This window comes from Dioscorea cayenensis, chromosome 17, assembly GCF_009730915.1.
Source record: "Dioscorea cayenensis subsp. rotundata cultivar TDr96_F1 chromosome 17, TDr96_F1_v2_PseudoChromosome.rev07_lg8_w22 25.fasta, whole genome shotgun sequence".
Classification (NCBI taxonomy): domain Eukaryota; kingdom Viridiplantae; phylum Streptophyta; class Magnoliopsida; order Dioscoreales; family Dioscoreaceae; genus Dioscorea; species Dioscorea cayenensis.
Genome location: NC_052487.1, coordinates 18,730,906 through 18,757,571, shown reverse-complemented (window position 1 = coordinate 18,757,571; position 26,666 = coordinate 18,730,906). Strand labels below are relative to the sequence as shown.

At 31.6% G+C, this 26,666-nt stretch overlaps 1 pseudogene; it reads right to left on the bottom strand.

The window, feature by feature from the left end:
- Nucleotides 1-13,159: 13,159 nt before the first annotated feature.
- Nucleotides 13,160-13,665, bottom strand: LOC120280026 (annotated as a pseudogene).
- Nucleotides 13,666-26,666: the final 13,001 nt, after the last annotated feature.

The window sequence follows — 26,666 nt, the reverse complement described above, 5'->3', positions numbered from 1 at the left end:
TCATCATCCTCACATAATTAGTAATTTAATTAGTTGTTTAATTTATGTAGTTATCATCATCCATTTATGATTAATAGATTAAGAAATAAAAGGTTTAGGGAATTGTATTTGTTGCTTTATCTAGATTAATTATTTGAATCTTCAACCATTTTGATAAAATCATAATGATATTAAAATAAATATTTAAGATAATTATGATTAAAAATATAATAAAGTTTGTTATTATATGTATATATATATTCTATATATATAATATTTAAGATAATTATTTATTTATGACGTCATCCGGTCCGACCAAAACGGGTCATCCGGTTGAACCGACTGACCCGTGACCCAAATATGAGACCGGTTCGCTATCCGGTCCGGTTTTAAAAACATTGATATTACCTTTAAAGCAATTTTTTTTTTATATTGAAGCCCATACCGTGAGCGAGGGCCCTTTACACTAGTAACACTTGGAAGCAATACCATTACTTGAAAACATAGAAAAAAAAACTTTAAATAGAACAAAAAACTCCAAATAGAATAGAAAGCAGAATAGAAAATCTATCAAGAACACAAAGAAAAGCTCCAATCAGTTGCACTTTTTCGACTAGCAAGTATTACATACTTGTTTTCAAAGAATCCGATCAAACCATATTAGTTTTTTTGTTATATTGGTGTTTTTTTGTTCCTCATAAAATTATCCAAGCCATTGGTAGGGGGAAGGCGACTGCCTTTGTGAAAATTGTGGACTACTAGCTTTTTAGAAGCATTCTTGTTCGTTGAGAAACCCTAAGTACTAACAAGTTCAACTTATATGGCTCAACAACAAGAAAAATAGTGCCAATTCTCACATTTATATGCTATACATATCCCACTTCCATTTGCTCTTCTGAGATTTGTGCATTATCTTATTTTTCTTAGCGGCCTAGCAGCTTATAAAAAAAAATCTTTCTTAATGGATCCATTTTCTTAAGTAGGATTTGAATCACCATCCCATGTGTTACTATTCATATTTCCAATGATCTCTACTAAAATCTGGTTAAAAAAAAAATGAAAATTAGTAAATAAACTAAAGTATGGAGGCATCTCATAGGATGGTTTCGTTGAATAATTTAAGCTATAAGTCATCAATAAACTTTGAAATTATATAGTTAATAGCCATTTCTGAATTTATAAATTTTTCCAGTGAGTACCTAAGTTTGGCCTTATATCAGTTTGAGCACTAACTTTCAATTTGTATCAAAATGAGCATCAAGTTTTAATTTCATTTCTCCAGCTGGGTAATTGGGGATTTCTGGTGGATTTTTGGTGATGTAGACGCTAGAAAGCTTGCATAGATGCCTTGGGTTCACGCCACCGACTCACCAACTCAGCCACTTAACCAATGTGGCTTTTTTCGGTCCATGTAGAACATACACGTCAGCTTCTCTCCCATCATCCTTTTCTTTTCCTCTCTCTCCAGAATACTATAGCCCTGGTGATGTGGACCCAGAGCATCAACGAAAGCTTTCTGACGTCCACATCACCAAAAAAAATCCACCAGAAATCCCCAATTACCCAGCTGGAGAAATGAAATTAAAATTTGGTGCTCATTTTGATACAAAATGAAAGTTGGTGCTCAAACTGATATAAGGCCAAACTTAGGTACTCACTGGAAAAATTTACCCTAGCATATTAATATATTGGAGTTATATAAATTAATTGTAGTAAATTAATAATCATTACTTTCTGGCACCGTTTGATTTACAAAATTTTACATTACCGTTTGGAATATGATTACGAGGATGGTGATTCATCATGTCACATTGAAGGGAATATATGCGATTTCTGTTTGGTTGACAAGGCAAATGTGACTATAATGTAACATTACCATGTTTGGTTAGCTGGGAATCTAATATTATCAATTGTGTTTTTTTTTTAAAATAGTGCTAAATATATCAAGATTCATAATATTTTGATGTAAATATCAAGTTTGTTTAGTAATAAATATTTGTTATTATTAAAAAATCAACTTTAAATTGTAAAATACTTTATTTTTAATAATATTAATTAAGTCAAATTTAATTATTTTAAATAAATCTAAATTGTTTTCTCCAACTTAATATCTTGAAAAATTTTGATCTCCAATATTTTCTTATCTCCAATAAAATATTTTGATAAATTTATCTTCATATAAAAAAGATGTGTGAAAAGAAAAGAAATAAAATTTTTTATTTTTGAATTTTTTTTAAAGATTGATATTTTCGAGATTTTATTAAATTTAAAAGGTATTATGTGAAAAAAAAACTTGGTACATTACATTACCACCTATTGATTTGGTAATTATATTATCTATAATATTGTTTAAATTATCAGATTCCAGAAATGTGATATTCCCATTTTAAACAACTAAACAAGATAATCTTACATTACCTTGAATATGCCGCCAACAAAACATTATCTTTGAGCAATTACCATGTAATTTCTTACTGAGTTCAGGACCTCACTTGGATTGGAGCTTTGTGAGAAAAAGCATTTAATTGGATGCATTCATGAGCGCACATATGTGAAGGCGACAGAACATGAAGTAAGAAACTTGTACTATATCATTTCTACTAACAAACACTATGATATCATGGCACTAAAAATTTATGGCATCTATCTATATTGAAAACGTTTTCAAATTTCTTGCAAAAATTGCAATGCAAAATATGTTCTATTGCACACCCAACACACACTTAGGCGATCACTTAGAAGTGTCATTACTTCTAATATTCTCATGAAGTCTTTGATTTCGTTTTTTTTTTCCTTTTGCATTATATCCAATTATACAATGTTCATTTTTTTTATAGTCAGCAATTAGGAAAATATAGCACAAATTCTTGCATTAATTACAAATCTTTTGCATCAATTTCATAAGGAAATTGTACATAAATTCATAATAGTATGTCTCCAATTGAGTAATTGCTTGTCCCTGAGTGCCAAGCTCTGAAGTAGCAAGACTTATTGACTCTGAACTCGAAGATGCTTGGGAGGTAGCCAAGCCTCCTCCATCTCTTCCCTCCTCTGCTCTTTCAAGAATTAACTTTCTACGCTCTCAATTGGAAAAAAGTACATCATTTAGTCTTCTTAGTTTCACAGCCATGTAATCATTGGAATGGTACAAATTGTTTCACACTAGCTAAAACATAAAGTTCAATGTAAATAAAAATAAATTAACTCATAACAATCACTACTCCGCTCAATAGGGTACGGCGCGATTTCACATTGTCCTGATCAACTCTAGTCTCTCTGCGTTACCCACTTACTGGATGTCGGTGTTTGAACTACCTAAGTGAGTGCAAGGGGAGATTGATAGGGTACGACATGATTTCCTTTGGAGCGGTTGTGATATTTCCAAACCAAATTGTCAATTAGTGGCTTGGTCCTAAATTGCAAGTCCAAAGTTCAAGGCGGTTGGGGGTATTCTAAATCTCTCTAATTTCCAATCTAGCTCTTTTAGGCAAATGGTGGTGGAAGTTCTCGAGCGACTCTAATTTTATTTGGTCCGACATCATTTCTGCCAACTATATGTCGAGTGGGGGTATGATTACCTTAATTATTGCATTCGGCCCCTTGGAAAAAATCTTTCTTCTAGAAAGGAATACTCAACTGCATAGATGCTTTCCTTGCTAGTATCGATACTATGATCAAGAATGGAGAAGACACCTCGTTTTGGTCAGACCACTGGTTGGATGGCTAGACTCTTAAAAAAAATGACCTGACCTCTTTGTCAGTTAGAGACATGAACCATCTGGGGGTGTAAGGGGCTCTTAACCCTAAACCCCTTGGTTTTCTCCTTATTCGAGCCATCAACTTGGCAATCTAGGCCGAGCACAATAGACGCATTTTTTTCTTTTGAATCTTCAAATGAGTTTGCTATTACTGTCAAAATTTACCATATGCTCATTGCTTGGTTTCTTGCAGTTCAGCCTCAATCGAACCCAGCTTGAAGAATCTCTTCCCTACAATCAAGCGCAATCGGCCTTCGTGGATCCAAGGGTCCCGGATCACCGAATCGCCCAGACTCCATCAAGCTGAGCTGCACCCCTTCCATTGATGGCAAACTCGCTCTAATTTAAGCAAGCTGCGTGCACCATTCTTATGTAATGATGCACCTCCCTTCTTCTGCTTTTGTGGCTCTTGTCTTTTTCCCACTTTTCTTTGTTGAGTGTGTGTCTTTGTTTCTAGCTGGGCTTCACTTCTGATGACCTAACCTCTTTGTTGCTTTCTGTTCTTAGTGGTTTCTTTTCAATGAATTGGTGGTTTATCCATTACTACTCTTCTCACTAAGGCTTGAATATTTCATACAAAAGAATGGGGAAAAATAGTATGATTTTATTATTTTAATGATGAAAAATTAAGTCATGCTCAACTCGGTAATTCATGAAATATTCGTGAATAAGAAATGAAACATTTACATAGTAGTTTGATATGTCAAAATAGATTCTATATTAATATATTAATAATTATTATTTGATATTGATATAAGCATTTTTTTCATGTACACCTTACATAAGCCTAATATAATATATTCCTAACTATATTTTTGCTTGTATCCCCATAAAATATTAACATTTATGAACACCCAAATGAAAATTTTACACATAGTATGGTTTTTTAATTTTATGCTGGTAGATATGTAATATTCTATGTTCTCTAGGGTATATATGTAAATAGATTTTAGACAAAAAGAAGATTTTCAAAAAAATAAACCTTTGCTTTCACATATTTGCAAAATAAAGATAGAATTTTTTTTTTTCATTTCGAGTATACGGTTTTTTCCCAATTCACCAGAAAAAGAAAATTCATCAAGGGTGTTAACTATTTTTTATTTGATAGGATCAAAATCATGTTGAAATTGATAGAGTATATTTCTAAGGATAATAAAGATACATATTATAGCATGATTTTAGATATGAATAACATAAACTTATGTGAAGTAGCATACCTGGCACTAGCGAAGCATTCATATTTATATTCATGCTTAGAGATCTAACTACTCTCTTTCTATCTTGCCAGAAACAAATCTCTTCGTCTATGGGGAACTAAAGAGATGTGCGAATAGATAGCAGAGACTAAGGACCTCTCAATGCCAATATATAGATAGTCCAACCCATAATGTTCTATCTATATTAGGACCCAAAATATATCCATAATCGAATTAGGACATTAGTTGAATAAGGATATGTGTTATATTTTAAAATCAATATTCATAATTAATATTATACTAATAATCCTAGTATAATTCAAAATCATTGATAATGCTTATCCACAAAATATCCAACAGTCTCCCACTTGGATAGCATTAACCAATTATGTGAAAACAAAAAAAAAATTATTACAACTAGGAATATTAATTATGGTCAGAACACATATGTATAAACCAATAAAGCAAAAAAACATTTTCACACTACAAAATTTATATCCGATAGGGATTAAATATTATGCAGGTTAATATGTTCTCCCTTTATATAGCATAAAAAATAATAGAGGTCAAATTGCATATATATATATATATATATAACAAAATATGCAATTTACAACCATGGGTTCAAGCATTCAAATTCAAACTCCCACTAACCCAAAACATCCAAAGGCTTAACACAAAAGAAACATATGATTTTAAAGTACGCAAATAATTAAGTTCTTGGTCAGTGGGTCAACCAACATATGTTTTGTGGCAAAATAATCAATTCGAGTATGGAATTCTTGAGCTTTCTCTATTAGACAAACAAACACTTAAAATCCAAATGCTTCTAGCATGGAGCAATCTCATTATTTTGAGAGAAATACACAACAACAATATTGTTGCAATGTATCACAAGTGGCCCAGAAATCAAGTTCTTTTGTCACATGGCTTGACAAGTAGCCCATAACAAGCAACATACTCTGCTTTCATAATGGAGGTAGTACTAAGAGTCTGTTAAGCACTCTTCTAATAAATATCTCCTCCTACCATTATAAATACAAACTAGAAGTGGTTCAACTAAACAACTTCTAGACTTCTCAAGTATTTCTATAAAGAGTTAACCTGCAAAAGTAACATTAGGACAAGTACAAACTTGAGCATTCATTAGAATGCCAATCATGAAAGCATACGGTCCTTTTACATCTCAGCTTTCTTTCTTTCCATAATTTTGTGGTCTCTCAGATTTGAAAAGGCTTCATCGCTTTCCTCCAACTAGTGCCACATGTAGGAAGTAAACATGCATGTTAAACTGTTTGAAGACCTTTATTTTTAAGACAAACTAAGAATGCCACATGATCTATTACTAGAAATCTGGATACCCAAATAATTGGTTCATCACCAAGATCCTTCATATCAAAGTGTCCATACAATATTTATTTATTTATTTATTTTGTCTCATACAAGAGTTCAACATAACTATTGACAAGAAGTATGCCACATACATATAATTAGAATGTTAATTGTCTTTAGATTATGCTAGTCCATAAATCAAAATAATATTCTCCCACTACTATCATAATCAAACTATAAAATGCTTTCTCAATAATATACGAAGCTAAACTAATTATATATAACGAAACACATCAATAGGATGCATAGGTCATACATAATCAGACACTACTAATCTAAAACTATGACAATAGAATCAATATGGATTCAACAAAATGGATATCATTATCATGTCACTTATAGAGATCATCATAGTGACAAATATCCATAATATACATGTAAACATAGAATCCAAAGCAATCCTTAGAAGACATATGAGTAATAGTAAACTCCCCACTAAAACTAAGAAATAAGGTCTTCCAACAATCCCCATGTGGGAGACATGTTTTTAAAACACACAAAAAGGCAAGCCTTTAATTTGTGGATTGGTTAGTAAGAGCTATAGGCTTTTCTTTCATAACCAAATCCATGTTGGTTATAGCCAAATACAAGTTCAAATGTTCTTTCTAGCCCTTTAAATTGGTTCTATTGAAGGTTTTAGCCAAAGTTAATTACATTGGCAAAAGAAGCCGGCACCAAAAACATCATTTTAATATGCATGTTAACCAATTCCAATAACATGCAACTACAATTAAATGATTCATGTGCCCAGCAAACAAAAGTACTTTAGACAAATTTCTTCTTTATCATAATCCTGCCTAAGGGTTCTGAACTATGACACGTAAGAAATATAGGACAACAATGCACTTTTAATCACAACACAATAAATAAAGTTGTAATATAGATAAGGTGTATGAAACCATACTTTTTATATTAGTCCCAAACAAATAGTGCATGAAGCTAGCACCAAACAACAAAGAATGATATAATATGCATGTAAACAACATGCGACCACAAATATATGATTTATATGCTAGCAAAAAAGAGTCCTTTAACCAGATTTGTTATTCATCATGATCCTGCCTAAGGGTCTTGAATCATGACAAAAAAGAAATATAGGACAAAAATGCACATGTAATCACAAGTCAATAACCAAAGTCTCGATGCCGATAGGGTATACGAAAACATATTTGACATTTGCCCACACCAAAAGTACATTGCAACATCAACAAAATCACATTAATGACAATACACCGATAGGGTATAAATATCACTAACATTACTATACATGCCAAAACATACAACTCTAGAAAGAACATCAACCAACTTCACACAATATTTTGTATAATTGCACTCATGATAGGTAAGATGACAGTTACACAAAATAATAATAAAACAATAGTGCACCACGAGCATGTATACAACCTTGTACGAGGTTATGTATTTTGCACTTTTAACACAAAGGAGTTTACACACAAACATGTAGGAGACATTCTGGAAATTTGGAACTAAATTCGTAGATTATACATAGGTTGTGATGATTTGCCCTATTATTGGTCTAAAGTTTTAGATTTAGTCAAAATTTATTTATAAATCTAAATTTCATTTCAGGGCTTTGCAAACAAGATATATATGACCAATGTTATTAACATCACAATTGATCTAAGCCTCATTAATTGCCACCAACACAATTAGCTAAGTGGGCTGACATAGAGATGAGGCTAACTTTCACAATGGATCCTTCTGCCACCAAGATCACTCCTCTCCTAAATCAATATGTCCCTATCCAAGTGCTTCTTTAAATATAAATTAGTCACTTCACTTTACATTAAAAGCCACTCCATCGTGACTAAAGATGTCAAGAAACATCAAGAACATTTCTATATAAACAATACCACACTATATAAGAGATCATATTACTCTCTAAATCCATTTAGTTATTTTATTCACAAAGATACTGATTTGAATAAGATATCAATCCAAGCTATTTTTATAAACCATCCAATCTGCAAGCCAAGATCAACATATCTTTCCATCAAATCAAATATAAGCTCAAATAAACACGGCTCGCTAGAAAAAATTATATCTAGTGTTATTTATAGAAAAGAAATATATGGACATGATCTCCTTAATTAAAATTATTTTTCCCAAAAATTAAAAATTAAATCAAATTTGAATGTGAGAAAGAAAATGTCGACCCAATTTAATTGGAAAAACAATAGCATGCATCTAAAAACCATATCTATGATCCAAAAACTTTTTTTCAATGAATAAATCGAAAAATTTTTGGATTTTTAATTAATTAATTATTTTTAAAAAAATTGGATGATTGGATTGTGAGCTATGCAAAAGGATTAGGTGCATTAAGGCTAGACAAACCAAAGGGTGACTATATGCTTTTATTTGAAACCAAACCATCAAAAAATAAAAAAAAAATTTACAACCAAAATACATATAATGATGAATAATCCAGAAAAGTGCTATTTGTATTTAATGTCATATATTTCACTAATAATAGATGATGTATTCATATGATTTAAACACAAAATAAACAAAAGCACTGGTTTTCATCAATTTGGTTGTTTCAAATGTAAGAACAATCATATGTTATTTGTAACTAGGGTTTTCTTTAATTTAGTTGAACATTAATTTTAAATAATAAAATAATCATATTATCATCCATAATATGTAATCTATCTAGCTCTGGTGCCAATTGTTGAAATTGATAGAGTATATTTCTGAGGATCATAAAGATAGACACATATGTGAAGTACCATACCTGGCACTAACAAAGTATTCATATTTATATTCATGCTTAGAGAGCTAACTACTCTCTTTCTATCTAGCCGGAAACAAAACTCTTCGTCTCTGAGGAACTAGAGAGATGTGCGAATAGATAGCAGAGAGCAGGAACCTGTCAATGACAATATATAGATAGTCCAACCCATAGTGTTCTATCTATATTAGGACCCAAATATATCCATAATCAAATTAGGATATTAGTTGAATAAGGATATGTGTTATATTTTAAAATCAATATCCATAATTAATATTATACTAATACTCCTAGTATAATTCAAAATCATTGATAATGCTTATCCACAAAATATCCAACAAATCATTGATTCATTTAAAAATTCACCACATTTAATTTTTGGAATTTTAGATATTTTTTAAGTAAAATTTCTCTACGAGTTAATAGATAGAAGAAGAAAAAAAGATATTTTCATGTCATATGGTCAAATAACAAAGAGTTGACACCGTTCAAAAAAAGCTATCTTTATTTTCCAAATATAGAAAAGCACAAGTTTTTTTTTTAAATGTCCCAAAATAATAGGAATTTAATAAAATAAGAATGATTCGAAAAAAAGCGTAATAGAATAATCACCGCTCAACTCACTAATTTATGAATATTTCAAGTGACATATATATAATAGTTTTACTACAGAGGATAGAGGGGTAAATTTTTCCAGTTAGTACCTAAGTTTGGCCTTATATCAGTTTGAGCACTAACTTTCAATTTGTATCAAAATGAGTATCAAGTTTTAATTTCATTTCTCCTGCAGGGTAATTGGGGATTTCCCAGTGGATTTTTGATGATGTGGACGCCGGAAAGCTTGCTTGGATGCCCTGGGTCTACATCACCGACTCACCAGCTCAACTATTTAACCATTGTGGTATATTTTGTCCACGTAGGATGTACACGTCAGCCATTATATGTCCTACGTGGACCAAAAAAAGCCACATTGGTTAAGTGGCTGAGTTAGAGAGTCGGTGACCTGGACCCAGGGCATCCACACAAGTTTTTTGGCGTCCACATCACCAAAAATTCACCGGAAACAACCAATTACTCCGTCGGAGAAATGAAATTAAAATTTGGTGCTCATTTTGATACAAATTGAAAGTTAGTGCTGAAACTGATATAAGGCCAAACTTAGGTACTCACTGGAAAAATTTACTCGAGGATAGAGCTTTCTTGGAAATCCACGCAACATACCATGAAAACAAAAAATAGTTTTATTTCTATTAGAACTTGTTTCTATTAGCAAAGGTTAAACTTAATTTGGGAATTTGCTCATTTAAAAATAGTTTCCATGTGGCAAAAATTTAAAAAAAAAACACACACACACACACAACTATTATCTAAATCTTAATTATCATAAACTGATTTATCAATTATCCCTTGAATAATTTCTTTATTTATAGGTGAATCTATCACAATATCATTTCAATTAGAATAGTTCAAAAATTAAATAGCATCCATTACATGTCTATATTGTTGACTATAATAACTTCTTTTACTATATGAATGCCTTCCTTTTCACCAACATGCTCAGAAGCCATTTCTTATGATTAGATTTTGCAATGTGGGAAAAAATTTGTAATAGTTGTTGTTTTTACATTAATGTTCCAAACCACATTTATAAAATTAAAAAGTATCTAATATGTTAATTTTGTTTTTAAAAGACTTGTTGCTCCTACCATGTTCTATAAAATATAAAAACTCCCTCTAAATTAATAATATGTATTTATAAATAAATAAATAATTTTTATAAAATTGTGGGGTCCTTTATTCTTACCTGGCCTTTATTAGGATTAACCAGTTAAAAATCATGGATCACAAATCAAATTTTAATCATTTTCATATTTCAGATGATTGCAGGTTCATGACTTCTACTAGGGACGAGTCCCTAATATTAATTACCCCAGACAATGTCTTGAGAACCTCCAATTAAGAAACAAGTGTGAATGAGAAATGACTAAACAAACATAAAATTAATTTTTCTATTGATTTCAAAGAGCATATGAGTACATAATCATGAGCTAGAATACAAAAGTATTAAGAGAATTATTTTTTTTAATCATGATCTACAAACTCTTTTTTTTTTTTATTTGCATAACTTTGCTGACGCTCTTGACACCTTTTCTAAAAGTATATTGGAAAATCATTTTAACTCTCGATGGCGTGGCCTTCTTCAAATTATGTGTGTGTTTGTATCTTGACACATCGTATAACTCTCAAGCTGTGACCACTCTACATTTATGAGTCACCTACTTGATCATCTTTGGTTTTTTTATTGTTGAAGACTTCGGCGTTTTGTGCTTGTAAAATCTTCAGTTCTTTGACTTGTGCAACTTCTTAGGTGTTTGAGTTCTTCACGTCTTGGGACTTCAAAATTGCATTTGTCATTTATATGAATTGTTTAGGTCTGGACTCTTTCATGCTTTTGAGCCTTGACCATCATATCTTCAAATCATGACCTCCAACATGTTTGGGTCGTTAACTTGACAAGTTTAACTTGATTTTAGAGTGGATCTCAAGCTGTAATTATAACCTTAATTTTTGTTGACTAAGTCATCAAAAGATATCTCCAATTCATCCCCATGAATGTCTAATATCTGATTTCATAGAAAATTTCCATAAATTTTTATCAACAATTCTCATCACCCTTGGGAGAGTCAAACATAGGGTCTCAAAGTGGGTTTGATGAGAAGACTTCGAGTGGTTTCCAATCATCTTCGTTAGTGATGAGCATTGGACCTCACAATAGGTTTGAAAGGATCACTTCAAAAAATTTCATTACTTCTGTAAGTATCGAACATGAGACCTCACAATGAGTATAAAATTTTCATCAACTAACCCCCACAAATGTCAAGACCCTATGGTAGGCTTCAAAAAAATTTTCATAAATTTCTCCACATCTCCTATCCACCCCAAGAATGGCAAGACCTCAGGTAGGCTTCAAAGAGATTTTTCATAATTTTCTATCTCCATTCACCCCCAAGAGTGTCAAGACCTCAAGGTAGGCTTCAAAGGAAATTTTCATAAATTTTTTCTTATCTCCTATCTAACCCCAAGATTGTCAAGACCTCAAGGTAGGCTTTAAAGGAGATTTTTCATAATTTTTTCTTATCTCATATTCACCTCCAAGAGAGACAAGACCTCATGGTAGGCTTCAAAGGAGATTTTCATACTTTTTCTTATCTCCTATTCACCCCCAAGAGTATCAAGACCTCATGGTAGGCTTCAAAGAAAATTTTCATAATTTTCTCTTATCTCCTATCCCCCCCAAGAGTGTCAAGACCTCAAGGTAGGCTTCAAAGGAAATTTTCATAAATCTTTTCTTCTTCACCCCCATGAGTGTCAAGAACTCATGGTAGGCTTCCAATGAGATTTCATAAAATTTTCTCTTTACCCCCAAGAGTGTCAAGACCTCCTGGTAGGTTTTAAGAAATTTTATAAAATTTCTCTCTACCCGCAAGAGTATCAAGACCTCATGGTAGGTTTCAAGAAATTTTATGAAATTTTCTCTTTACCCCCCATGAGCGTCAAGAACTCATGGTAGGTTTCAAGAAATTTTATAAAATTTTATCTCTACTCCCAAAAGTGTTAAGACCTCATGGTAGGTTTCAAGAAATTTTATAAAATTTTCCTCTACCCCCTATCCACCCCCATGAGTGCCAAGACTTCATGGTAGATTTCAATGAGGTGCTCCTCAAGTTTCAAAGAGGAGGTCCTGCAAAAATTACAGAAATACCCCCACCCCAATAAACTCATCCTTTATAGGTTTATTTTTAAAGAGAAACAAATCTACAACATTCATTTTCTTTTTTTTCTTTTTTTTTTCTTTTTTGAAGAATGCAAAACTGAGAGTAAACAATAGTGTGCAATTCGCTTTCAATCTCCCCCTTAGAAAGCGATACATGAGGGCACGGCAAAAATTTGCTTAACACACTCTGAGAATCTCAATTACAAGATTTGAAGTCCTCAATTAAGATAGCTATCCTCGCCTCAATGGAAGAAATCAACCTTAAAGACCCCAATCTTTCATAGTGGTTAACAAAACCTGGTACCTAGATCCTCAGTGCTCCTCCCATAGTTGCTTCAGGTGGACACTCAATGGAATACCTATGCCGTGTTATATATATATGGGAACACCAGGGATCTTGCGTATTCTTCTCTTGAGATCTCTATCCCATGTTGCAATATTGTAGCACTTGTGTTGAGTGTATCATCACCGTATGTTAGTAATACTTTTGTCCCAATTTTTCAAGCTTAGCCATGACACAATTAGTAATACAAGGAGTGCATTCCATCATTCCTTTTTCCAAATCAAGCTTGTTTTGGATGAAGAAATTAATGAATTTGGTATCTATGATCACCCGATATGGTGGGCCCAGTGCAGTGTTATACTTAAAAACAATGCCGAAGAAATTGCTGGCACATTGCGGGGAAGCTTCTCCTTTTCAAGATCCTTCTTGTTAGGGTTCAAAACCTCCTTTTTGTATTTCTTAATGGTTTTGGAGTTGATGATCATCTTCATGTTTGCGAATTTAGGTCCTTTCTTCGCCTTCCCCATATCGCAAAACCCTAGCCTATTCTCCAAATCACAAACCCTTTTAAATCTTAATCCTAAGAAAGCAGAGAGATTGATCGGGAGAGATGAGATAAGTAGGAATTTCAATTCCCAAAGTCAAATGCCGTGAGGCAGGCTAGACCTCGGATCATCTCTATTCTCTTGGCAATCCGGGCTTAGCGGGCGGGCAAACGGCAAAGACAAGTGCTGGCGGTGAATCAAGACGGCGGAGTGTTAAAAAATCTACAACAGAATGATAAGCAGATGCAGCTACTGCTCTATAACAATCAAGGTTTTCTATTTTGTTGGGATATTTTTCAACAAACTCCAGCTTATGTTATCTTGACTTGTTAAAAGGTTGTAATCTATTTTTGTTAGTACTGTGCATTTTGTTTCCTTTGTATATATAGTAGTTGAGCTTAATAAAACATATGCATAGTTTTATTCAATTTGTGTCCTCTCTATTGTCTTCTTATTTTCTGACTTGGTATCAGAGCCCATATGGCCAATGCCAATGCTCCATCCAATCTGCCTTTTTTTTTCTCCTTGGAGGAAAGCTTGCTCAACCTTCTTCAATCAAATTAGATAATAACAATTTTTGCTTTGGCAAAATATGATACTACCACTCTTGAGAGGATGCAAACTTGAAGGTTTTTTAACTAGTGAAACATCTTGTCCAACTCAATTTATAATTTCCACAAGCACTACTTCTGCATCTATTGTTTTAAGAACTTAACGACAAAGAGAGAGCCAAATCCAGAGTATGATGTCTGGGTTTCAAAAGACCAGCTATTATTAGGCTGGATGTACAACTCTATTCAACCACAAGTTGCAGCTAGTGTGATGGGTTTTACAACCTCACAAGATCTATGGAAAGGCATTAACGAATATTTTGGAATGTAGAACAAGTCTCATATTATCTTTCTAATTGTAGAATTACAAAAAAGTTAGAAAAGAATCAATGCAGATAACTTGGCTTTGGTAGGAAAAGTAGTTGAAAGTACAGATCTTATTACTTAAGTACTAGCTGGACTAGATGAAGAATACACTCCAATTCTGGTTCAAATCACAGTATGAGAGTCTAATACCTGGGGAGAGCTGCAATCCACTTTGATGACTTTTCAAAGTCGATTAGAGCAATTAAATGCAGCACATCTAAGCATGGCAGGTGTGCAAGCAACTCAACTAACTGCTGCATTAGCAAGCAAAACCAATTTTCATTCCAAAAATAGTGGCTATTCTTTAAATCAAAGAGGTTTCTCTGGGAGACAAGGAAGAGGAAATCCCAGGAATGAAAATAGTAGAGGAAGAGGTCGTGGAGGTAGAAGATACAATTCCATGCCAGCGTATCAAATTTGTGGGAAGCTGGGCCACATAGCTCCTTATTGTTGGAATAGGTATAATGAAAATTTAATGGGTAACTCTTCACAACAAGTGAAAAGAAAGCAAGAGGGTTCTTCTTCTACAACTGCATTCACAGCCACCATAGATTCAGAGGCTAATCCTAGTTGGTTTATGGATAGTGGAGCAAGCAATCATATCACAAATGACTCAAACAATCTCAACAATTCAGGAAAATATTCTGGTAAGGAAAAGTTAATGGTTGGAAATGGCTCAAAGCTTTTTATTGCTCATACTAACATGATAAACTTACCATCTTTAGATAAAAAAAGGTTTCTGCAATAGAAAAATGTTCAAAGATGTGCCTTTTATTAAGAAAAAAACATGCTCGGTGTTTCTCAATTAGCATTTAATAATAATGTATTTATTGAATTTCACTTTAAATGTTGTTTTGTTAAGGACAAGGACACATGACAGATTCTACTTTAAGGGATCCTTAAAGATTGTTTATATCAATTAAATCTTTCAAATCAAGTGAAGATGTCTGCTGCCAGAAATAACTTATTTGTTTTGTTTGCTTCTAGTATTTCCACTTCAAATAAAGATTTGTGGCATAGGAAATTTGATCATCCTTCTAACAAAATGTTATTTGAAATTATAAGATCTTATCATCAATCTATGATGTTAAATAAAGATATTTCCTTTTGCGATGCTTGTCAATATGGAAAATCGCATTCTTTACCTTTTCCAATTTCTACATATCATGCAAAATCGCCACTAGAGTTAATACTTTCAGATTTGCATGTGTGGACTTGCACCTGTAACATCTTGTGAAGGTTTTAAGTATTACATACATTTCCTAGATGACTATAGTAGATTCACCTGGATTTATGCTTTGAAAACAAAAAACGACGCAATAGAGATGTTTATCAAATTCAAATGATTAGTTGAAAATATACTTGATAAGAAAATTAAAATTGTTCAATCAAATTGGGGAGGTGAGTATAGAAATTTTACTAAACTTTTAGGACAATCTGAAGCTGAATTCAGACATCATTGTCCTCACACATCTTCTCAAAATGGTAGAGCGGGGAGAAAGCACATACATATAGTCGAGATTGGGCTCACTTTATTAGCTCAAGCTAAGATGCCACTTGAATATTGGTGGTATGTTTTTCAGACTACAGTTTATCTTATCAATTGAACAATTGAATGCCTATACCTGTTCTTAAACTTCAATCTCCTATTCAAGTTCTTTTTGGCCAAAACATTAATTACAGGTTTCTCAAAGTGTTTGGTTGTGCATGTTTTCCTTGTCTTAGGCCATATCAAAGAAATAAATTCCCATTAAATGTGTGTTTTTAGGATATAGTCAAAGTCATATGGGATATCTTTGTTTAGGTTCTAATGGAAGAGTTTATGTTTCAAGAAGTGTTGTTTTTAATGTAAATGATTTTCCTTTTGAAAAGTCCAATTTTCTCACAAATCAATCAAGTCAGTCTAATGAATATATTATTATCCCATGTTCTTCTCAATCCATTTTCTCTTTTCCTTCTTTAGAGACAACTAATACAGCAGCTTTCAATTGATTTAAATTCTCAGCAAGCATCTCTTAGAGAAGAAGCTGCCCCTACTCAATCAGAAGACTTACAACAAACAAGTGACCATTCTTTAAGTCATTATGTCAACACTAAATTAGCAAAATAGTTGGTAGAGATGGAGACTTTTTTTCAAGCTTCTACACAAGACACTTTGATCCAAACAGATAACATGAACAACCTCTGCTAGAATTTTCTATTAACCAAAGTCTTCATGCTGAGCAATTTAATTCTTCAACTATAGTTTTTCCTCCAAGAAGAAGACACAAACAATATATCGAGACTCATAGCATGGTTACTTGAGGCAAAGATGAAATTTTTAAACCAAAGTTCTTTGTTCACACAACCACAAATTCTACAACAATGAAGTCTTCAACTTTTGAACCAACTTCTATCAAAGAAGCTCTTCAAGATGAAAATTGGACAATAGCCATGCACGAAGAATTAACAGCTCTTGCCAAGAACAATACTTAGAAATTGGTTCCTTTTTCTTCATATATAGATATTGTCAGTAATAGATGGGTATTTTGTCTCAAACACAATACTGATGGTTCTATACAAAGATAAAAGGTGCATCTTGTGGCAAAAGGCTATCTTCAAACTCTTGGAATAGGCTACAATGAGACTTTTAGTCCAGTGGTGAAAGCCTCTACCATTCGCATAATTCTTGCTATTGCTATTTTGAAAAACTAGGCCATTAACCAGCTTGATGTCAATAATGCTTTCTTGAATGGAAAACTTCATGAAAGTGTATACATGACTCAACCCGATGGGTTCATTGATCCAAACAAGCCTCATCATGTGTGCAAACTTGAAAAGGCTTTATATGGGTTGAAACAAGCTCCTCAGGTCTAGTATGATCAATTAAAACACACTCTTTGCAGCTGGAATTTTACGCAATCTCAGTGTGATTCTTCTCTCTTCTTCAATTGAACCAACAATAATATTATTTTTGTTCTCATCTATGTTGAAGATAAATAAGTATTATAGGGAATGATCTATCTTTGCTACAACACTTCACCAAGGAGTTGAATCACATGTTTTCTCTTAAAGATCTTAGTAATCTTCATTATTTTCTTGGTATTGAGGTTTGTCAAGATCATTCTGGTTTGTTTCTCACTTAAACTTGGTATATTATTGATCTTTTGTCCAAGTTTGATATGGTGTAATGCAAGTCATGTCCCACACCTATGAGTACAAGCAAAATTATTAGTGCGTGTGATGCTAGTCCTTTACATAATCCTATGATGTATCATAGTACTATTGGTGCTTTTCAATACCTCGCTCACACAAGGCTTGATATTGCCTTTGTTGTTAATAGGTTAAATCAATTCTTGGCAGCTCCTACTGATGAACACTGGAAATTCTTAAAACGTGTGTTCAAATATCTGCAAGGTACACTTTGACCTTGACCTGAATATTCAATGCAATGAAAAAGACAATATGACAGGTTTTTCAAATGCTAATTGGGCATCATGTCCTAATGATCATTCATTCAGTTGCTGGTTATTGTGTGTTTTTAGAGAAACATTAGTTTCATGGTCCTCTAAAAAGCAAAATGTTGTTGCTCGCTCCAGTACAGAAGCTGAATATCGTGCTCTTGCACATGTTGCTGTTGAAATTTACTTGGATACAATCATTATTTAAAAAAACTGACATTCCTCATGTTAGTGTTTCAATTACTTGGTGTGATAACATTAGTGCTAATGCTCTTGCTTCCAATCCAATTTTCCACTCTTGAACGAAACCTATCTAGATTGATGTTTATTTCATTTGAAATAAGGTGCTTAATCGAGAGATTGACGTTTCGTTTTATTCCTTCATATAATTAGGTAGCTGATTTATTTACTAAGCCTCTTACGCATTATCGGTTATTGTTTCTTCGAGACAAACTCGATGTTATTTTCTAACTTGGAGAGAGAGAGAGAGAGAGAGAAAGACGTATAGGAAAACTGGAAAATCATGATTGCATACATGCATGGTATGCATTTAGTCTTAGAAGAAATACTATAAGCAGCACATAAATGCATAAAAGAAGTATCATGGGTAGCATATGTGCATGGTATTCATTATGAGAAGGTGGGACCCATATAAATCATGCCATAAACGTATTTAGGGGTGTCAAACGGGCGGGCCGGCCGGCAGACCATGCACTATCGTGTATCGGGACGCGCACGACCCGATCTAAAAATCGTCTGAGTGACGTCGCCAGCCAACCATGAGTCGTGACTCCAAAGACGCGTACGATTATATTATATTTATATTTTTTATTTTAAACCCCAAAAATATAAAAAATACCCTAAAATTGCTAAAAAAATATCCTAAAATTCAAAAATATAGAACTAAAAGCCTTATTGACTAAAAAACAAAAATATACCAAAAATAAAAACTACGTTTAGCGTCTTGCGGGTAGTAGTTCGTAGCGGCAGACGCAAACCCCTAAGCTGGCCAGAGGGGTTTGGGCGTGCAGCTGGCGAAACAGTCTTGGCTAGCACGTGCTTGGAGCCAAGCTGCCACAACTCGTGCCGTTTGACACCCCTAAACGTATTCAATAGGCGCATATGCTTATCATACATGCATAACAGCTTTCTTTTGCTATATATATATATATATATATATATATATATATTCTTTTTTATTGTGTATTCTTGCATGAAAAATAGGTGGTGTACCTTGTTGAACACTGGTGGAAAGATCTTATGTCTTGTTGCCAAACTATGATGACCTAACGGTGAAACTTTCTTCTCCAAATTTTCCGTCTCCTTCTTCAAAAAGAACCAAGACCTCTCCTTCCTCCCCTCCTCTTCGTCCTTTTCTTTTTTTTAAAAAAAAACCTATGTGTCATTTTTTTCACTCTTTCTCTTCCATCTTATCCTCGTCTGATGGGAGATTTTGTTTTCAAAATTCCAATTCAATTTTTCTTTTTAATTTTGAATTTTGAATTTTGAATTTCAAAATTTTTTTATTTTTTTATTTTAAATTAACTTTTTTTTATTTTCTTTTGAAAAATCTTCATATATTCTCTTGTTCTTTAGTATTTCTCACGTGACAATTTGTGGCATGACCATTTTTTAATAAATTTTTATTATTTTGGCCCTCCTATATCTTTTTATTTAATTTTTTTATTTATTATTTTTTATTCAAAATCTATATAAATAAAAAATAAAAATTATTCTCGGCTCCAAGAGTATTATTTTATGCTCAAAGTTGTTACCAAAATAACTTATGTTTCTCCAACCATGACTTCAAGACAAAGACACCAGATGTCATTATTTGATGTAGATGTAAATGAAATTTTATCAGATGAAGGTAGCCAAGCAGCTGCTGCAAAGGAACCACATTTTCAAATCAAACTCAAACCCATAATCAGCACGTACATTCAAATCAAAATTTTGAGTAACTTTCTCCTTTTCTTTAAATTAGCACTGAACTTGACGGATTTTGTAGAATCTAATTAAGTAGTAAAATCTTCATCTATCTCCATTTTCTTTGAATAAGTGTACAACATAACTTTCAACTTAATCCTAAATTTATAATATATTTCACAATGTTTGATAGCATGGTTATTAATTGTTTCTTATAGGAAATAAAAAATTATTTTTTATATTTTTAATTGGTATTGACTTAATGCTGCGAGAGGAGGCTTCAACTCCCTTGCTCCGGCACCAGCAAGTTTATCATCAAAGTAGTCATAAAAATTTTTATGGTTTAAATAAACTGATAATATCCTTTTATATGGACAATGTACAGAGAAATATGGGTGTGATAGATTGCTTAGTTAGTTTTGATTGAAGGTCATGTAAATTTTATTGAGCCCCATTTGAATCTTGCCACTTTCAATAGGCCAATATTTTTTAAATTCAATTTTTTTTTTTAAACAAATTATAAGAGTTTTCAAATTTTAGTAAAAATTTATAAACCTTAAATAAAATGTTATTAAATTCATAAAAAAAATTAAATGCCACTTCCCTAGTTTTTAAGTTCCAATTTTTATTTTAAAAACATTGCATGAGTTTCTAAATGTAAATAAAAATTTATAAAAAAATTAAAAAAATGTTACTAAATTTTTATTAAATTTATAAAAAAATTTAGTAATTAAAAAAATTAAGTTGATGATGTACTATAGCAAATTGCAATAGTTGTTATAACATAATAATAGCGAGTGAGATGCACTGCCTTCTCTTCGTTACATACCTCACTTGACCATCACCTTTATTAACAATAGTTCAAATTAGAGTTTACGTTTTTTTAAATATATTTTTCATTTAAGATAATTGGTTTGTTGGATGATTTTTTTTTTATGCTTTGCCTTCAACCCCCCTTAACATGGCGTCCTAGTTCCGCCTCTGGATACAACAATTAGAAAGAAATGGAAGAGTAGTATATATATATATATAACATACAAAAACAACACATGTAGTGATCATTATATTTCTTTTAAAATTGGTTTTTTGTCTACTTTCATAGGTCAATTGGTTCGTGGTAATGTGAAACAGTGTGTTACATGATAATTTAAAATGATTACACATTTGGGATTGTAACATAGATAATATTAGTTATAAATTTAAAATTATCAATAGTGAAATATTAAAAAAAATTAATAATCACATTACAACTAAAACAAATGACTATTTTCGATTATCGAGTGCATTACCAAGTGACGATAATCTAAAAATATCTTTTAAACAAATCTGACCTTCCCTTACAATTTCATTTTTAATGTATATCAAATTTTATATAATACAAATATGTATATATATACATAAATATAATCAGCTATATATTTGTGTGTGTGTGTGTGTGTATATATATATATGTATATGTGTGTGATATGGATTAATAGACTTTATTTTAAGTTCATTTTGAGAATTTTGGCAATTTAACTAGTTAATTACTATGTTTAACCAAATATTGTAACGAAGAATTACCAGTAATATGTTTTTTCAATAATATACATTTTCAACTAAATATGATTATATCAAATGACCACAATATCTTTAGATATATAATTTCCCCAAATTTATTATTATAGTAATCTAATTACATGATAATATGTCATTATTAGACCCTTAATATTGTACAAAACCAAAGATCACAACCAACCACCAACTGAAAACTAAACCTTAAAAATCTAAATTCACAGCAGTCTCAGCCGAATCCGAAGCTTACTAAAGACCAATCAAGAGGGTGAAACCTCCACAGATTAAACCCTTGAGCTCTATCTTTAGCAAAAACAATGATGAAAACTATCGCTTTGGATTTGCCCAAAATCCACTTCTTTGCTACTTCTCCAAGTTCTTTGCCATCTCTTAGAGGATTTTTAGAATTCTTGAGAAGGAAGGTAAAAACATATTGTGTTTCTTTGGATTGTTATGATCATGAGTATATCGAAAGAAGCCAACAGAAAAGGAACAATTTGTTTTATTATCAGAGGGATAAGTTTTACAATATACCAAAAATGAACAAGAAGAAGAAAAAAAGAAACTCAAAAACCAAGGAAAATAGGCTTGTGTTTCTTTGGTTTGTTATGATCCGAGTATCTATACTATATATTAATTCTATCCCTTGATGATCATAAAAGCTAACACATGGTGAACTTAAAATTAAGGGTTTGACGAGTCCACAAGAGAAGCAATCTTAACCTTTTTCCAAATATTAAAAGAAATTTGAGTTCCCTTTCTTTATCATCATTCATCATATTCATGCCTCTTTTACTGTGAAAACATTAAATTTGAGAGCTTTCCTCTTTTCTTTTTTTTTTTATATTTCTTTATATTGAATTAATGTAATGTGAAGAAGAGAAGACCTCTCCAACTTCTCCAATTGTACATAATGAATTCCAAACCTTCTTCCCCCTCCCTTCCTTCTTTTCCCTTGAAGACCCCTCTCTCCCTTCTTTTCCCTTACTCCTCTTTTGACTGTTGAAAAAAACCCATATCCACCCGCCAGATTTCCTCATGCAGGTCTCCTCTCCTCCAGCCTTCTTTCTCCTCCAGTTATCGCTACTGAATCTCACTGCGCCGCACCAGATCGGCCGCCAGATTTATCGCTCTCACCATGCCACGCCAGATCTGCCACCGGCCTGCCTGCATCACTAGATCTCTTTTTCCTCCTCCGGTCATCATTGTCGCACTGATCTCACCATGTCACACCAGATCTTCCGTCGCCATCACCATCACCGGTGACTGTTAACATCAACGCAACGTCAATGTCTACCGATACGACCTATGTGTTCCGGGCGTTCTCAACTAGAGGTGAATCGGTTTTAACTCAGGTTTTAACTCAAAAGTATAAGTTATGATCTGGGTTTTGAGGCCAAAATATTTGGGATGGTTCATCGAAATATAATTGATTTCATGTTTTAATTCACGGTTGAAGATTTGTAGAAGATTAATTGTATAGATATGAGATTAGGGAGAAAATACTACAAAGAAAGTTATTATTTAGCTTCATTTATTTTATTTTTTTAATTTTGTTTTTGGTTTTGTTAAAGTGGTAGGATATTAGAGAAAGAACAAAAAACAAAAAACAAAAAAAAAGGGTACCATTTTCTTTCAATTTTTTTTTGTTTATTTGTCTTTCTCCCCATCAAATTTTGATTTAATATTTTATTTTGTTGTTTTATTTTTGTTGACAAGTATTAGATTGGAGAGAAAAAGATTGCAAAGACCATTTTTCCCATTTAAATATCTTCACTTATAATTTTTATTCAAGATTTGAGTTGATTTTATTGATTTTTTTTTTTTAGATGCAGAGGAGAAGGAGAATAAAACTAATGAAAATTTTTATTTATTTATTTTGATTTCTTATCCTGTGATATTTCTCTGTTTTTATTTATTTGTAGATACACAAAATAATTAATGTTTTTTACTTTTAAGATCCCAAAATACATGGCAATGTAAAACAATATTTTGTGAAGGACCTTTTCCATATCTCTTGAAAGTACAAGAAAAGTATTGTAAAAATAAAAGTAGAAAGATACCAGATAATTAGATTACATTGATAACGTAATTTATAATAATTAGCAAAATTAATTTGAATTTTAACATGCTAAGAATGCCCAATGGGAAGAAAAGGAAACTAAATAAATGAATACATATAAATAAATATAAATATATATATATATATATATATATATATTATAACCCATATATATATTGAATAAAAAATAGATAGCAGCTTTTAATAATTTATTTTTAAAAAAAAACATTAACAGGCATATACAAACTCACTCTCTATCTCTCTATCTCTCTCTCTTAAAATACTGAGCTCAAAATTAGTATTTGTGTGGTATTATAGCCTTGTTTGGATTGGCTTTTGGAAAACCCAGAAGTGTTTTTTTATAAGTTAAGCACTTCTGGGTTCCAAAAATGTTGTTTAGTATTGGGCTTTTTCTAAATAGAAATGTCTAGAAAAAGTTTGAAAAAAAGCAGTTTTTTCAAAAACTAGTCATGACCAACTTATGAAAAAGCTGTTTTTTAGCTTATTTTTACATCTTCTACTTCTACATAAAAGCTAATCCAAACAGAAAATACAAAAAGTGCTTAACTTACTCTGGAGAAGACTATTTTTTCAGAAGCACTTCTACTAAACTAAAAAAAATACTTTTTTGATAAGCCAATCCAAACAAGGCCTATACTAACTTTCTTGTGTTTTTATTGTTTATTTATTTGATTTTTTATTTCACCTTTTTAAATAATTACGCTTCAAATATACATTAAAAATAATCATGCATGAAATTAATGAATGAGAATTTAATTTTTTTAATATAAAAACTTTCTTAAAAAAGAAATCCATTCCTACTCTTGTTGTTTGTCATATTTTTTTTTATTGAAATTACAAGTTTTCGCTATACATAATATTAATTTCATCCCCTAATGTTTTTAATTATCATTAAATATTATTAAAAAAAGGCAAATATGACTTTGCAATTGGGTTTTGCTTTGATTTTTTTTTCATGGGCTCCACGTCCTTTTAATTATCATTGTTTTATTATATAGGTATTGCAATTATACATGACATGGTGATGTTATATTATCAATCAATAACTCTCAAACATCTCTTTCAATCTCATTAAAAATGTATATATATATAGGTCTTTGTCATCGCCACTACTGGGATAATAATTATCATTAAATATTATTATGAGGAGGCAAGTGTGATTTTGCAATTGGGTTTTGCTTTGATTTTTTTTTCACGGGCTCCACATTCTTTTAATTATTATTGTCTTATTATATATCCAGTGCAACCATACATTATAATGTTATATTATATGAAAATCATCCAAGCATCTCTTCCACCTCAAACAAGCATTTATAGAACCTGGCTTTATATGATAATCATCCAAGAATCTCTTCCACCTCAAACAAGCATTTTTGAAACCTGGCTTTGCTTATGATCAAATTTAAGCTTTCAACATGCCCTATGTTCAAAGGTCTTAAGAGATTTCGTTATTCCTCGATCAAGGCATTAAAGCTGGAATCATCTCCTCAACCGGAGATCCAACATATCTAGGTTCTCCAAGGCAAAGTATCTCAGCACAAGTCATCCAAAAAAACTGATTTTGTCTATTTTTGTGTATTTATTAAGGAAAAATTTATTTCATAAGAGATATAAGAATAGGAAGAAGGTGAGAGAGAAAATTATTATTTTTCTTCATTAACTTTTTCTTGAATTTCTGATTAAAAGTTTGAGTTTTTGTTTTTTGGTTTTGTTCACAATGGGTATAAGATTAGAGAGAAGAGCTCAAGAAAGGTACCACCTTCTTTCAATTTTTTTAGGTTTATTTTATTTTATTTTTTCCCATTAAATTTTGATTCAACATTAGATTTTGTTTATATTATTTTTGTTGACAAGTATTAGATTAGAGAGAAGAAGAGCTTAAGTACCATTTTTCTTTGTTCTTTTCATTTAAATATCTTTGCTTGAATTTTAATTCAAGCTTAGAGTTTTTTAGTTTTTGTTTTTAGATGCAAAGGAGAAGAAAATTGAAAGGTATGTGTGGATAGGGATTCATAATTATTTTTTTTTATTAGAAATTAATTTTGTAGAAATTTTTTGTTAAATTTGTTCAAAGAAAAATGCAAATTTTAGATTTTCTTAGTTCAATATTTTGTCAAATATTGCAATGTTTCAATTCTCTCCTTTAATGCAAGTTTAGAACTTTTCTAGAACTTGCAATAAAATAATTCTTGCACATTTTTTTTTGTTACTTAAATAAATAATAAAATTTTATAAAAAATTTAAAATTTATCTTATTGTTCTTTCAATGAAGGTCATTTGGATCATAATTTACTTTATTATTATAAAAGGTAAATACATAAATATTAGTATAAGTTATCTATAATAGATGCCTACAAAATAGAGTGACATATTATAGATATTCAATAAATTTATAACCTAACACATGATCTATGCTCATAATAGTTGTCTTATACATGTAATAACAGTTGCATTGTTTCTCAAACTTTCCATCAACACCGTGATGTTATAATATAGTGTCAATTATTTTATTTATTATGTTATAATTTAATAAGATTTTTGTAAGAATATTTAAAATAACTTTTTAAAAACAAATAGTTTAACAATCACGTATCCATCAAGCACGCGCAACTGCATCTCTTCCAATCTATGATTTTCTGTTATTATTATTATTATTATTATTATTATTATTATTATTATTATTATTATTATTATTATTATTATTACATGATATTACAATTAACGCATGTGATGATGGCGATCTTATTATTCATAATTCCAAATAAAGGTAGACATGGATAAAAACTTAAATATGAGAACAAATGCAAGAAACTCCATTGGAACATCATCCTCCCCCTGAGCTTCGGCTTTAGCATTGCGGATGGTGTTCTCACATTCGATGTCTCCTAAATCTTCTCCTCCAACCCCAACTTCTCCCAACTTCTTCTGATCGAACCCCATACCTCGCAATGACCATTCTCTCCACTTTTAACATTGTCATTATCACAAAAGATTCCGTAGCCTGTATCGACTTCAAGCTAGAATCAATACATCAATCCGAGCTAGAATCGACTCCTAAGTCTG